Genomic DNA, 14,362 nt, shown 5'->3' with positions numbered 1-14,362 from the left:
AAAAGTATCAGACTGCAGAGCTTTGCGCATTTTTAATCATCTTTAGTGTTGAATATTTGTTGTTTTAAGTTAAGTGCTGAAGCCAGTACCTGCAACACATTTTCAGGAAACTGGTTTCAAATCACTCTCTCTCTCTCTCTCTCTATTAAAGATCGAACTTGGAACTTTACGTAACGAGGCTAGTAACCAATTGCCCACAGAAACGATACACAGTCTGTATTTGTTAACTTGGTGGCTTTCCTTTTTTCTTGAGTGGAATGCATTTAAGGAATTTACCGCGAATTGGATGCAACCGAACAGCCTGAATCTTTTGTGCGTCTGTCCCTTCTTTTTTATCCCATTACTGGATGGGACGCGGTACGGTCGTTAGCCTTAATTACTGACGTATCAATTGGCCATGCATTAAATCCCATTTCACGGCTTGAGACTCCACAGATCTCGTCTCGAAATCCTAGAGGATTCTCTTCCTAATCCCCTCCCAATTGGCTATCCTGCCGTTACATCTTCCCCCCCTCCCCCCCAAGTCTTCAGTCACTGCTGATGGATTCATGTTCGTTCCCTTAGTTTCTATCAACTTCTGAATGATGGTTTTCTGGTACTTTAATTTCTTAAGCTGTTGGATTGATATCGGATGTTTGGATGCGTTAGTGACCCAACTGTATCTCACGATGTTCATACACGTAAACGCACACACAACACACACACACACACACACACACACACACACACACATATATATATATATATATATATATATATATATATATATATTATATATATATATATATATAGTGTTTGTGTGTGGGTTATGTGTGCATATTGGTGGTGAGAGCTCATGTTAATTTAAATGTACATAATTTTATGTGTTTTGCTTCTATTTTCTTATCATGTACAAAGGAGTTTTTATTTTCATTCTCTTGTGTGTACGTGATGATTGTAAATGCATATGTTTTGAAATAGCAGTAAACTTACATTTTAATTCATACAAAGAGGATTTTATTTCTATTAATTTAAACCTTTTGTATGGTTATTATGGCTAGATGTAATTTTTTCCTTCTAAACAGTTATTCAGTACAATTTCAAACAGAAATTCGTATAGTCAATAACCCTGCCTTCACCTTTTTCATCTGCCGGAGGTTGAACTTTCACTCCCTTTTCTACAGATACAGATTCTCCTAAGTCATGTATCCCGTCAGATAAAGGAAAGCATCTATATGGGGCTTTTAACATGAATTGTGCCTTGCCAAATTCGAGTAATAGTCACGAGATTGATAGACTACACTCCTTTCATTTAATTATCCTTACTGTTTCCATTACCACAGACCTTAAAGGCTTACAATACCTTTTGTAGAAAAAGTGTGTAAGATTGACTACAACAGGGGAGAGAGAGGTATGCCAATGTAGACGCGTTTCCTGTGAAATCTTATCCATTGAACTAAGTACTTGGTACTCATTCAATAACCGTATAGATATACGCTGATAGCTGGAGGGTTACGACCTTGCTGGATCCACTTGCTTTAGGATATATATATATATATATATATATAATATATATATATATATATATATATATATATATATATATATATATATTACTTCCTAAGCTACAACCCTAGTTGGAAAAACAAAATTCTATAAGCCCAAGGGCTCCAACAGGGTAAATAGCCCAGGGAGGAAAGGAAATAAACTACATGAGAAGTTTAAGAAAAAGAAACATTGAAAATAAATGTTTCATATATGAATTATAGAAACTTCGAAATAACAAGAGAAAGAGAAATAAGATAGAATAGTGTGCCCGAGTGTACTCTCAAACTAGAGAACTCTACCGCAAGACAGTGGAAGACCGTGTTTACTGAGGCTATGGCACTACCCAAGACTAGAGAACATTGTTTTGCTTTTGAATTGCCCTCCTTCTAGAAGAGTTGCCTTCTCATAGCTAAAGTCTCTCTTCTACCCTTACCAAGAGAAAAAGTAGCCACTAAACAACTACAGTGCAGTGGTTTAACCCCTTAAGCGAAAAATAATTTTTTGATAATCTCAGTGTTGTTAGGTGTATGAGGACAGAGGAGAGAGTGAAAAGAAAAGGCCAGACTATTAGGTGTATATGTAGGCAAAGGAAAAATGACCAGTAACCAGAGAGATATCCAATGTACTGCAATACTGCCTGGCCAGTCAAAGGACCAATATCTCTCTAGCGGTAGTATCTCAACAGGTTGCTGGTACCCTGGCCAACCTACTACCTATAAATATTGTATGTCTATATATATATATTATATATATATATATATATATATATATATATATATATATATATATGAACATACGTACATACATAAATAAATACATGCTAGTAAAATAGGGATAAAATTCAGGTCATAACATTTCAAACTTAGAAACAATTATGTGAATGATTCAAGAGTGGCAAGTGAGAAAAATATTTAAAAAAGCACATTCATAATTTTTTCGGACGTTGAATTAAAAGTGATATAGCAAAATGATATCATTTTCGGGCATTTGAAATTATGGAAAAAATAGTCTACTTTTACATAAGGTTCCTAATAATAAATTTGAAATAACTGATGATATCATATAACCTCATATTTACACGGAAATAGCGTTTTGTTTACTAAAACTGGGCTGAATGGTCGAAAAGCAACGGGCGTTATTCCACCCCAAAATAGAAAGCCCGTCTGTTGGCTTTGCTCTGACCACAAATATTTGTTCGATGTAAATATCTATTACCCAACCGTTACTCCGTTTACTACTAGGCTAAGAGAGAGAGAGAGAGAGAGAGAGAGAGAGAGAGAGAGAGAGAGAGAGAGAGAGAGAGAGAGAGAGAGAGAGAGGAGAGAGGGGGGGGGGGTTACGAATAAAATCTCTTAATACAGTAAATTTTAAATTACGTATTGAAATTGGATTTTATTAGCAAAATTTGTGTTGCCCTCAAATTTGCTAATATTTTTACAAAATAGATGATCATATAAAATACGCAAATGACTTAATTTTCTGGAAAATTTAATTAGAGGATCTGTTGTGGGTACATTAACTAATTCTATACTTTTTTTTTTCAGCTAGGAAAACTCAGTGGAAACTTACAAAATAAATTTATTATAATTTTTTTTTGTTCCAATGTTGGTGTCCATTAGATAAGCAGTAATTGTTTATGAAATGTAAGATTGCATTGCTTAAAAATAACTTGTTTTTAGTTATACGTATTTTAATGCACTCTTTGTTTTTCATCATTCAAATATTTGTTTCCTTGTGGGAAAAATATCTCAAGTATTTAATTTTAATTTCATGGAATTTCCATAGAAAACATTATAAAGGGAAATTTGAGTCCCTAAAGGTTATTCTTGCGTGATAAAATGTCATATTATTGTAATGTAAAGGGCCCTCTGGCTTATTGCCACGTTTGAATTTTTAATCGGAAAATTTGAATTTTCATTTCAAAGTATGAATTTGAGATGGAATTATCTCTATCTCGGAAGAATCCAATAGATTTAATTAAAATCTAAACTTACACTTGTACGAGTCTCAAAAAAACCTGATAACCTCCAATATATGCGTTGAAAAAAACTAACTTCATCATTTGTTCCCAACTTCCCAGCAGACCTCTTCCTTACTATAATTTACTCTTGTGTGGTCATTAGTCCCCTATTGCTAGGTTCGTTGACTTTCTCTTTATAGCTGACTTTAGAAACATCTTCCAGTATCTTTTTTTAAAGCTTAGTCTAGGACTATGACTTGCCGGCTACTAAACGCTAGTTCCGTGGGTCTCATCTTCAAATAGATGAAGTGCTTTATTGGCTACAAGCGTAATATTTAACTTGTATTGAAAAAAAGAAAAAATAAGATGACATAGTATACGGCTGCATAAACAGTTGTATAAAATGACTCCAGTTATTCCCAGAATAAGGATATTTAAAAGGAAATAATCTACGGTTGCGTAACTAGTTTTATGAAATGTCAAATTATTATATTTATATATTCCAAGAGGAATAATCTACGGACGCATTGCTAGTTCTATACCATGTCTAATTCTTAGAATGCTGCCTCAGTAATTAAAGTTTTTTTTTTCTTATACACAGTACGTCAAGTAGTTCCAGATAATTATGTGGCAGGGGTCATGAAAGTCTTGTATGAGATCATGTTGCTTTTCACGTATCGTAAGATTATGATAACGTGTGTCCATGTTCATTTATGATTACAACAACAACAACAACAACAACAACAACAATAATAATAATAATAATAATAATAATAATAATAATAATAATAATAATAATAATAATAATAATAATAATCGATCTATGAACTGTACCAATCCGCGAATAAAGTTTCTAAAAGTTTATTTAGGTTTTGAATAAACTTAGCAACGGAACTCTGTAGTTATCTTATAGAAATCTATAAAGATTATAAATAAATACTTCCAAACCTTACTACTCTCTGTCATCTCATTGAACATCCAGTGATTTTATAAGAGAAAATAAATTCTGCTGCTGTCATTAGCTTAGATTTTCATCTGCTGTGTAGATACCAGTTAAGGACAATTATTTAGTCATGTCAATGCACTGTGGCATTATTTCCCGTGACATGATATCACAACTTATTTTTTTTTTTTCATTCTCACACATGGCTTTTTTGATTCGGCAGAAGCTTAACGCGTACGTTAAAGATTTTCTTGACCTGTCCCATGCGAGTTTGTGAACATTATGGATAATTATGATAATGATAATAATAGGTGATTCAGGTGATGACACTACCGATGCAGGATTAAGTGTTTTTTTAATCAAATATATCTACAAAAGCCAGAGGTGAGATGTGATTTTTTTCCATGAGTTTTAATAGATAATCATGACCCAGATGTATTATATATAGCTAAGTATTTTTATTAGAATTCCGACCGTTCTTCGTGAATACCCAAAAGTACTTCTTATTTTCTTGAGTCAAACATTACTTTTTCATAGTTTTTCATTTGGTAAATAAGAGGATTCTTTTAAGAACTCAGAAATTAGAAATTAGATACATATGTTATGACTAATCTGCACACGAATGCAAACATTATGGTGATATACAAACTCATATACATACATACACACACACACACACACACACACACACACACACACACACACACACACACACATATATATATATATATATAGAATTATATATATATATATATATATATATATATATATATATATATATATATATACATATATACATGTGTGTGCGAGTGTTTACGAATTCAATCCGTTTTTCGGACAAAAAAAGAAAAGTTTTTATTCACTGAGTTTTTTCATAGAAATTTCGTTCATGTGATTTTATTCGTTGTTTTCTAGTCCTAGTGGTTATTATGTGTCTGTCATGGTTTTACCCTAAGTTGTGTCTTATGTTATTGTTTTGTCACTCATTCGTATTTATTCTCGTTTATTCTCGTAAGATTAACTATATCCATTTACATGAGGTTCGTGGTGTTTTGATAAGTATGTTAAGAAATGTTTTTCTCCTATATTACTATATACCAAATTGTATGCATTTGATATCAAGATTAACTCTTTTGCTATGTCCTAGAAAGTTATTTTGTAGATTCCTTTTGGAATTGGATGTTTTATTAAGAAATGCTTTTTCAAAGATTACCTAACGCCGAGGGTCATATGCATGTCTTTTCTCGTTTTACATCAATATTGCCGTATTTATTTTCGTTTCCTACTATTGCCTTTATTTTATTATGACAAAACACACTATTTTCACGTGGATATATTTGTGCCTGATGTTGACTTTTAGCTGATTGTTCTCATGTTTCACATTCTTACGGAGGTAATCCATCATTTTATGTTTCATGTAATTGAACTAACATATAATTTCATCGTACTCATTTGGCACATTGTTGCAGATGGAGGTCTTCATATGACGAATACAGTATCATACGTTAGAATAGCTGTATTTGATTAGCAAATCTGAATCGCAGTTTATGGCTTGATGTGAAAATGATATATGCGTCTGTGTTTGCTTTCATAAAGCAAATATAAACATTGTCCGCGTGACGTCTCGTTGCTTTCGTTATCAGGGAGGTCGCGTGACCTTCTGGTAGACATGTTACGAAAATAAACACAGCTCATTCTTTCCTTCTTGACGGATGAATGATTGAATGTTAATGAAATTAAACAGTAGTTATTATTTATGTTTTGTTCGCCCTTAGCATCTACTCGCGTACCGTTAATGGGCGTCGGTCTGGTCAGCACTCGAACAGGTGACAAAAAAAAAAAGACAAATGCCGTCAGCATCTAAGCCCCTCAAGTATCTGTATGCAAGGAGGGGGCTAGCAACCTCACAACATACATGCTTGCTAAAAAAACTTTAAAGGGTAACAGCTTCTATGGACACCTTCGATGGGGGGGGGGGATGCGTCTAATAATAGGGGGAAAACGTGGGTATTGTTACGTAGCACCCCCACTGACCTCCATCGGTGGAGCAATCAACCAATGCGAGCACGTGACTGGGTGTAACTGCATTTAGCTCTCGTTTGGTAGATTCTTGCACTATTCCCGGCATCCCCTGGTTCCCACCCAGCAGTCTACCCAGCTTTGAATGGATAACAACACCTTGTTAAGTCAAGAATAAGGGTCTCACGTCCTAAATGCTTATTGAGAAATTGAAACACAGTAGTCACTAGATCCTGCCCATTGATAGTTGAATAGAACATTTAATTAAAATAAAAAAATCTTTTATTTGCACTTGACAATGATAATAAACACTAAATAACAAATCAATAATTTAATTTTTGCATTTGCGCTTTGGCTATGCAGAAACTCACTCCAATTTTAAATACACAATGCGCTGTTTAATATCTATCTATAAACATTTTCAAAACTTCTGAAGTTTACAATCTGACAAGCAGCTTGTCATACTGGCCCAAGAGTCCACAGTTGTTTAACGCAATAAGCTACTTATCAAGTACTGAATGAATACGAGAATGAATACGACTGAAGTACTAAAAATACTTTCCCGCTTGAAGGCCAGAACGACTACCAGTCGAACCTCACTTCCCTTCAAAAGGTTCAAGCCACGCCCCTAATTATTATTCTTGTTTTCACAAAAAGAAAGTATTTTTATTCTTATTCGCCGAGTTCAAACGAAATTGATTATATTCATATCGTAACATGGTAAAAGAGTTTCCGTATCGCTATGATCAGCAAAGTAGTAATAGTCAGGGCCACCCATACTAGGTTGGTTTGTTGTGAGCGATCATACCAAAATCCCCCATCCTCACCAAACTGGCCAAACCCCTGACATGAACATTCATATCTGAGGCCTATGTCCAGCAGTGGACTAGGAACGACTGTAGTGTTCTTGTTGTATATACTCGAATTGATGTTCCAATGGCAAATAAAGTTAATCTTGAGCTTGAATCAGGATTTGAGCTGATAACTTGCAGACATTAAGTTCCAGTCTTGCTGGAAACAAGTTTATTTCTCCATTTTATTTTGAAGTTATTCGTTCATATAAATTAGTTGAAATTTTGATGAAATATTACTGTATATATATATATATATATATATATATATATATATATATATATATATATATACATATATATATGTATATATATATATATATATATATATATATATATATATATATATATATATATATATATATCTCTCTCTCTCTCTCTCTCTCTCTCTCTCTCTCTCTCTCTCTATATATATATATATATATATATATATATATATATATATATATATATATATATATATATACTGTATATATATAATATAGATATATTTATATATACTGTATATACTGTATATATATATTTACGTTTCTATATTTATATATATACACACATGTATATAAATATATACACACACACACACACCCACATATATATATATATATATATATATATATATATATATATATATATATATATATATATATATATATACACACACACACACACATATATATATATATATATATATATATATATATATATATATATATATGTATGTATGTATGTATATGCCTATATAGAAAATATGTATATGTATATATATATATATATATATATATATATACAGAGAGAGAGAGAGAGAGAGAGAGAGAGAGAGAGAGAGAGAGAGAGAGAGAGAGAGAGAGAGAGAGAGAGAGAGAGAGAGAGGCGTTTTTGTTGGGAGTGGTCATTCTATTTTCTTTATAAAAAGATATTCTTTTGGATTATTGTGTTTGATAGTTGTTTATCTTCTGTTCTGTTCTGTTTTAGTTAATGGAAATTTTAGCTGATGTTTAATGGATAAGTTTTAAGTAGATCGCTTTAGATGCTTGGTAATAAACTGGTGACCTTAATTTTGTTGTGGCTTTTGAAATTAGATTTTTATTGCCCTTTGAGTTTTATTTTTCCCAGTTATTTAGTCTTCTTAAAATGAAACTAGATGAAAGTGCAGCATTTCAGTAGAAAGTATTTCTCATGTAGTTACCGGAAGTGACGCACAAAGTGGATTTATAACAGAAATTACAGAAAAAGGCAAAGATATTGCTGTTTCTAATGCTATTTGAGATGATAATAAATAGTAATATATTCTTTATTTATGTGTATTTGGTAAACGAAGTAAAAGACATAGTTGCTCCGTTTTAATGTTAAATTATCTCATTTGCTTGCATGCAGTTATTTAGCTTGACTATTTAAAATGCGTTAGTAATGAGTTGGAGGGAATTTTTGGTTAAGTTTTTGAAATCTGTACTCTTGTTTGATTATACGTCTTCTGACAGTGTAAGGCCAGTTAATTTGTTTGTTCTTGTATTGAGTATTCTGTAGTTTTAGGAGTTTCCCATTGAATATTGGTTGTAATTCTGATCGAGACTCATGTAGTTCGGATTTATGAAAGTTCTAATGATTTTTAATGCAAAAATAAAGCATTGAGTTGAGTATTTTATGGACTTGTTATTTATATATATTTATTTTTATATTTTGGCAATCAAGCAATCTAGTCTTCATATCTTAGAGGAATGTTAATACTAATAACTAAGTAGACGAAACGTCCCAAAAATAGTGCCATGTTCATGTACATTTTAAATGTATAATGACCTTTCTATTTTAACAAGGGATTCTTACCTCATTTATATCTTGGAGTAAGATTCCCGTTAGCGAGCTAATTAAGTAAGTCTTTACCACCAGTCTCTTCCCACTAATGTAGAAACCCAATAAACATGCTTCGTGGATTTCCATTTGATTGCGCGGCTGAAATCTCTAGAGGGAGGTTTAATTGTACGAACCCGTTCTTTTTCGTGTATACAGGAGTAGACCATATGCACACACACACACACACACACACACACACACACACACACACTTTTTACCCCAGCAGAACACTGATACTAATTTATAGCTGGATGGGCAGGTGGAGGTTGGTCGAGGATGATTTAAGGACCTAGCAAACGTGATCTATGGCTTCTAATTTGGTACTTTTATCTTTCTCATAATATTGGATGTATTGTTTGTCTACTTGATGTCAATATGTGTAAAAGCGAATGTGGTACGAAAATGCGGTAGAAAGGTTTGGAAAGCAGATAAGTGGATTCGTGTTTTGAGATACAGTAGATTTGGTAGATGCTGCTCATGGAAGACCATTGTTTAGTGATGGATGTTCAGAGGTCGTGACTTTTGTTCAGAAGGTGAATAAAATATTGTAATAATTATGAATACGTGTGCTTGAGAAGTTTTTGGACGGAAAAGACTTAATTATTCCCACAAACATATATATATATATATATATATATATATATATATATATATATATATATATATATATATATATATATATAAATATATATATATATATATATATATATATATATATATATATATATATATATATATATATATATATAAAATATATATAATATAATATAACTGTCGAATTCAGGTTTTTTGTACTTGGAATTTAAATCAACCCATCTTCACCATCGTAGCTAATTGATGTATTTCTACTTGGTATCCGATGAATGATAAATATATATATATATATATATATATATATATATATATATATATATATATATATATATATATATATATGTATATATATGTATATATATATGTATATATATATATATATATATATATACATATATATATATATATATGTATATATATATATATATATATATATATATATATATATATATATATATATATATATATATATATATATATATATATATATGCACGTGTTTGTTGACTATGATTCTGAATACATCGTTGGAACTGTAGAAGGGGTAACAGAGAAAAGGAACCACAACAGTCACTTATATATGTATACATATATTTGGAGGTTTTATTGACAAGTTTAGAAGTTTGGACGTCAAACAGTACTCCGAGTGTTGCACAGACTATAAACTTTCTATATTGAGTGTTGGGAACAATGGCATTTTGTAAACAATGACATATGACGCTTTCTTTGTTATGTTGACAGAAGTAATTTCGATAACAAAATTCTTTCGTGGTGAATTATTTAATAGTTGAATTTGCTTTATATATTTATAACATCTTTAAGCTATTTAGCCAATGTATTATGTTACTTGAATGTTCATTAGTCTTCTCTTTTGAACTCATATTTTATATTTGCGTTATTTTAAATTCAGTTATTTCGTTTGATTTATTGAGATGTCATTACCGACGGGTTTTGTTAGTAGTGATCCCAATTTAAGCTTGAAGGGACGTCGTCGTTTTTACAAATACGATTGAGTATGTAAAGATATTTTGCCTATCTATACTTTCCTTTATATATATATATATATATATATATATATATATATATATATATATATATATATATACATATATATATGTATATATATGTATATATATATATATATATATATATATATATGTATATATATATATATATATATATATATATATATATATATATATATATATATACATATATATATGTATATATATATATATATATATATATATATATATATATATATATATATATATATGTATATATATATATATATATGTATATATATATGTATATATATATATATATATATATATATATATATATATAAATATATATATATGTATATATATATATATATATATATATATATATATATATATATATATATATATATATATGCGTGTATGTGTGTAAACGAAACGACTTAATACCAACTGTAATATTTTACTATTAGTTCAAGTTGCAACGTGATGAATAATACATCAGTACGTTGATTTCTCGGTGTCTTTATCCTACATTGTTATACCATCCTTTCACCATTTCATTCTCAAAACTATTGTATAATACACTACTTCCACGTGCAGTCCTTCCGTTCTCTCCATATGATCCAACCACCTGAGAAGGCAGTGATACATCTTTTCACTTATGCAAACATATTTTTCCTCTATCATCATCTTATCTCTACATTTCGTAGTCTTTGGACGCTCTTTACTCCACATATTGTACGCAATTTAGGCAGATGAAAGGTTTTCTCGTTTTAAGAAAGTGGAAGAGTGTTCGACTGCGCTGAAAATTTAATCTTGGGAGTAAAAATTCCTCTTACATTTTTTGACGAAGGGTCTCCTCGTTGGATGTAAAAACTAGAGACAGTTTTAGCAATTTTGTCGGAGGCTATTTTTTATGTTAAGATGAGCTTTCACTACATAAACATTCTACAATACACTTTCTTGTTTCAATATAATATTTCATATTGAGGAGCAGGTTTTCATGACATTCAGGGAAATGAAGCATGAATATTCAGGTACAAAAATCATTACTTATTATCAAGAAAAGTAAAAGAAAAAGCATTCAACTAATTTACCAATAATTATTACATAATTGTTAGGCACAAAAGCTTTTTTTATCGGATCAATATCAACCTAGTGTTCAGAGATTTCAATAAACATTTATTGTATTTTTTTTCTTGATGTTCAACTAATAACTTGAAAAAAAAAGACAGACATTAGGTATTAGATTAGTCATGTTTTTTATTAATTTAAAGTTGTTGGTATATCGAGGATAAATTCCTCATATATTCTCGTAGCATTACAAACATAATCAGAAAAGAATAGACGATAAATAAAAGAAAGCTGTTCACAAAGTAAGGAAAAGTAAAAAAAGGACTTTCTCCGGGTATGAAAAAGAATAAAAGCGAGACATTGGTGGGGATATATTTGATTTGCAATATTATATTGGTTTTTGAAATTCAACTGTTTGGAGGGTCAACGGGCCCAGTGGCTCGGTTCAATTTATTTAATGCGCTGAAGTGAATGTATATATTTCATATGCTCGCTGTTCCTTTACATAAATCCCATGTATGTGGGAAATCTCGATTACTTATTCCATGCATGCCTTTTGTATTTTATGTATTCTCTCTCTCTCTCTCTCTCTCTCTCTCTCTCTCTCTCTCTCTCTCTCTCTCTCTCTCTCTCTCTCTCTCTCTCTCTCTCTCTCTCCGTAAAATGCTGGAAAATGTACTGCTATAGAAGTGTAATTTCAGTTACAAATTGAATTGGTCTAGCTTCACCAGATCTCTCTCTCTCTCTCTCTCTCTCTCTCTCTCTCTCTCTCTCTCTGATCTAAGCATAAGGCATGGGTGATAGGATTGTAAAGGGAAGAAGGTCAGTGGTTAAATATGGCGTGAAGAATGAATTCCATGAAATGTCAAACATTATGGAAAGTTAGTAGAAGCTTTTAAATATGCTTTTGTAAAAAACAGACAAATCCAGGATGGATTTCTCACATGCAAGATCATACCCTATGTGTTAATAGAAAGTTTGTTGGTCACGATTTTGGAAGTGTGTTTTTAAAACATATTCCCTTATCACTCCTAGAAAATACTTGACTTCCATTTGTGATCTTTATTCTACTGTGAAAGCTGTCGCCAAACTTAAAGGCAAGAAAAGATATAAAACGTTTTCCAATCCGTCTTGGGATTTGGCTGGATACGCTGTTATCTTTTATTCGCTTTAAGTTATACTTTGACTTTGACTATACTGTCTGCCGGTCGAACAATAATTCGGTTCTCTTCATCCAAACTGCATTTGGTCAGGCATTAACAAGTTTACATCAACATTCGAAGACTGTGTGAAGACGTGGCTACTTAATAAGTAACAGGATTTTAAAACTGCATACCCAAGGTGCTCACGCCAGTTGCTTTTCAAAGTATTTGTTTCTTTACTATTCTGAGATCATGGTGCTAACAAATATGAAAGGGTAGTTCATTCATGAAAGGGATAGTTTGTTATATATTAAAATATTATATACAGAGCTAGTCTGAAATTACCTGATATATATATATATATATATATATATATATATATATATATATATATATATATATATATATATATATATATATATATATATATATATATATATATATATATATGCACAGTTGTCTTTGGCCTGTTCGTATTTGCCTATATTTTAATTGATATCTCTAGAGTAAGTCAACTTCATGAGTCTAAGATATTGTTTGCCATATTTCTGCCATGCTATCCATTAAAATGGTTCTTCGAGGGTTTAACTTAGCATACAGTATGATACTGATGACGGAGGAATTAATTAGAAATACCTCAAAGTAATATCTCTGAACATTATGATTCCCAAAGTATAATTGTTTAAGCTTTTTATTCACAAAATTCACTATGTGGAATTACACACAGCATTGTTTTTACGAGTTATCCAGTTTAGAATGCTTTAACACCAGGTTATTATCGTAGTATACTGTAAGTTAAACTAAATAGTGATATCATCTTCAACTTGGAGACTTTTGTCTATCGTTTAAATTATAAGTAGTTACGTTTTTGTTTTTTTTCAATAAAAATAGCAGTTTTACTAAATGTGTTACTATTCGGATGTCAGTTTTCATTGGTTGGTCTTTATGGGTTCTTGGACGATCAAACTTATTACGCAAAATTTAGTGATGAACAAAAGCTTCGTACAACCAGAGTGCATATAGAAGGCCTTCCCCACAATATGATCATAACAGTATTGCGTACAAATATTTTCTGTGATTTTACTCATTTTTTTTTTTTTTTTTTTTTTTTTTTTTTTTTTTTTTTTTAATGATGATTACGAGGTTTGAATTCTATGGGAATGTTTCATATTAAGTTGAATTTGTGTTACCGTGATAAAAGTAGGGAGAAATAAAGGAAGAATTTCTATATTGGGGTTTGGTTAGTGTACCTATACATTAAGAATTATTTTAATCTTTAAATAAAGTTATTGAGATATGCATTTTATGACGATAAAGCTGATTAACTATAAACACCTTAACTTTTTCTTTTGCAGATTACTTTTGTTGTTTACCATATATTCTACCAAACTTTCAGGGTAGT

At 31.0% G+C, this 14,362-nt stretch overlaps 1 long non-coding RNA gene across 1 annotated transcript in view; it reads left to right on the top strand.

Moving 5' to 3' along the window:
- Positions 1-14,362, top strand: part of LOC137644953 (uncharacterized) — a 332,594-nt gene that overhangs the window by 318,094 nt on the left and 138 nt on the right. The gene's annotated exons all lie outside the window — the stretch shown is intronic.

Source organism: Palaemon carinicauda, chromosome 8, assembly GCF_036898095.1.
Source record: "Palaemon carinicauda isolate YSFRI2023 chromosome 8, ASM3689809v2, whole genome shotgun sequence".
Lineage (NCBI taxonomy): Eukaryota > Metazoa > Arthropoda > Malacostraca > Decapoda > Palaemonidae > Palaemon > Palaemon carinicauda.
Note: the sequence above shows the minus strand (reverse complement) of the source record. Positions and strands in the feature narration are given on the sequence as shown.